At 33.3% G+C, this 3,052-nt stretch overlaps 1 non-coding gene across 1 annotated transcript; it reads right to left on the bottom strand.

The window, feature by feature from the left end:
* Positions 1–972: 972 nt before the first annotated feature.
* TRNAQ-UUG lies at positions 973–1,044 on the bottom strand. The gene has a single exon. It is a non-coding gene; the product is annotated as a tRNA-Gln (tRNA).
* Between the last annotated feature and the right edge of the window lie 2,008 nt (positions 1,045–3,052).

Raw genomic sequence — 3,052 nt, 5'->3', positions numbered from 1 at the left:
AATTAGTAGACGGGCCGTATTTGATCGAGAGCGAGTCTTACATACGAGTCCGAAAATTCTAGATAAGCATATCGAGAGAGAGTCAGTAACCTAGCTGGAGGTAGCTGAGATACCTCATCAACGAACAGATGACCCTAGGAAGAGAACTAGGAGTCAATGATGAATAAAACTTAAAAAAACCTGGAAAGATTAGTTATGAACTCTTGAATGATAAGCTAGCTACTTACTGAGTAATCTAATTACTCATCAAAATTATTAAAACTTTTCTTTCCAGATTTAGATGATGCAGGCCAACCGAGGACGAGACCAGCGGGCTAGAGACTACTGGGAATCCATGTCTGGGTCTGTTTATGTAATTATGTTTTCGTTGTCAAGAATTTACTTTGGTCGTTTTAAGTTTTTAAAAGTACTGGTTTTAAATATTTTATTGGATGTTTTTAGAAATATTTTGAGTTTTATGATTGGATATTAGAGTTTGTTATTGTTGTCGATGGTAACTCCTGTTAAACGCGTTGACGATGAGCGGGTGTTACACCCTTTCTTGTAACATCCATCTTTAAGTTTCACGAAGAAATTGAGGAGAGAAACGCTGTAAATGTGGCTGTACAGGCCGAGTTTCAGATGGCGGCGATGCGAAAAATGCGCATCTTCTTCCTGTTCAGGAAGAAAACGATGATACGGCCAGTTCAACTGATATGAATAATGCTCATCACGATCCATATGACTTTCCCTCCTAGGATAACTAAAGTGGTATCCTTCCAAGCTTGACTAGACGTTATGCATAAACCTAGGATCACCAAGAATCCAAAAAACACCTAGGTTAATGCAAACATCATGCTTAACAAGTTGTTAGGTCAAAGGTAGTCATATCCTAGCTCAAGGTTTAGACATGCTAGGTAACACCCTTTTGTTTTAAAATATCTTGTGTTGTCGTTCCTTATTCTGTGTTTTCACATCAAGGTCATTTTTTAAAGGTCCTACCGGGAGTTGAACCCAGGTCGTTGGATTCAAAGTCCAAAGTGCTAACCACTACACCATAGAACCCCTTGTAAAAATTTATTTTGCAATGGTTTTCCTATTTTATGCAGATTCCACAAGAAGAGAGATCCTATCACGAGTCAAACTCAAGTTATTGGATTCAAAGTTCTAGAGCTGTTTTATCTAACTCGTTGTGATCTTGAGCACCTTTAGAGTGGTCGCAGAAGTAACCCTCTAGTGTTGATTGAAGCTCTTGGAGAACATGTAATTTTATATATTTCTTATAGTTAATTTATATATTGTTGTATATTACAAACAAATTGAAATAATACTTTACATCCAAGTCTTTCTTTCTTCCGTGCAAAACTTAACATGAAAACTATATTATTTCAATATTCACTCGAGAAATCAGGGGTGAAACTATATTATTTCAAACCCTCCATTATTTCTTCTACTTTGCGTGAAAATGCTTCCACTAAATCATGTTACTAACTAGTTGGTTTGGTTCGGTTCAATTCTTGGGTCGACTAGATTGAATCGACCTAGCTCAATTAAACTCTTGATAATATAAAAATTATAAGTTTAATAAATTATGTTAACTTAAAAGTTTAACCCCTAACTTTTTTTTAGAATGTTTAGCTTTGTGTCTAGTTGATCTCTAAATGCTTAGAAGTATCTAATAAGACTTTTTTTTTAGAATGTTTAGCTTTGTGTCTAGTTGATCTCTAAATGCTTAGAAGTATCTAATAAGACTTCTATTTAAGGAACTTTTCTCTATAAAAGAGGTAAGACTTCAAGTTTATTATTAAGGAATTTCAAATGAGTGATTTGATATATCACAGAGGACAAAATATTTATTTGTTTCAAATATTTTAGGTTGACCATTCTTCTTTGTCAAGTATTTTGAATATTATCATTGTGAATTACTAATGGCATTAGATTGAATCTCATTAATAACAATATCCCAAAACTCAGGTAAAGATGACATCAAAATTAATACTTTAATTTGATCTTAAAAATTTATTTTCACTTGACTTAGTCAACTAATAATCATAATAGTCACCCGTGCACAAATATTTACAACCTTAAAAGGTAAAACTATAAGGAGTATAAGAGAAAAGTGGTTAAAATAGTTTCAAAATATAGAAAAAAAACTAGTAAGAATTGGTCAAAGTCAACATCACTTACTTATGGCACAGCACAACATAGACTAGGGTAATATTTTTTTATTTCTCTACTATATTAGGCCCTTCGGGTTATTGGCTTTACAAAATATTCAGCCCTTTGGGTTATTGGCTTTACAAAATGGAGACATGAAGTTTTCTATGTTTGAAATAAATTTGGTTGATTGTTTTCTGGCTAGCATTGGTACCATCAAAATTTATTTGTTTCTTTGAAATGTTTGAGTTTACAATTTACATGTTTTCATTTTTCTACTTTGTCTGCCTGCATTTAGAAATGAAGCAAAATTAGTCAGAGGGTTTTAGGCAGATTGTTATAATTCTAATTGGCAAATTTAGGAAGACTACATGAATTTACTAATATATCAATGTAGAATTTTTTAATTTACCGATTTTTAAAATGTTAAATTATGTGAAATTACTGACAAAGAAGAATATTTTAGAGAGCTCTTCCTTTTTATTTAAGATTTTGATATTTAAGAAAAGAGAAAATGAATAAAAATGGGAGACATTTTATAGATTTAAGAGGAGTAAGTGAAAACAAAAAGGGAGTCATGACCCATTTTCGGTGGGTTCTCGAGGCACGGATTGCAAGTTAAAAGAGGTTGAAAACAAAGTAAAATGTTTTCTCGTCACCAGATTCGAATAGGTGACCTCTTGATCTGCCGTCAAATTCTCTACCACTGAGCTATGGACCCATTTTGCATGATTTCAACCTTAGTGACCCCTTAGACATAGTGTAAAAAGGGTAAAAAGTGTAAAAAGTGTCTGTCCAAAATAAAAGGGCCCAACCAAGTTCAAAAGGATGACCGGTAAAATTCTCTACCACTGAGCCATGGATTCATTTGGTAAGATTTTAACCTTAGTGACCCCTTTGACATAGTGTCGGTCCA

The sequence above is a fragment of the Cucurbita moschata genome, unplaced genomic scaffold (genome assembly GCF_002738365.1).
Source record: "Cucurbita moschata cultivar Rifu unplaced genomic scaffold, Cmos_1.0 Cmo_Scf00109, whole genome shotgun sequence".
In the NCBI taxonomy this organism is placed as follows: domain Eukaryota; kingdom Viridiplantae; phylum Streptophyta; class Magnoliopsida; order Cucurbitales; family Cucurbitaceae; genus Cucurbita; species Cucurbita moschata.
This window is presented reverse-complemented; position numbering and strand designations above follow the sequence as displayed.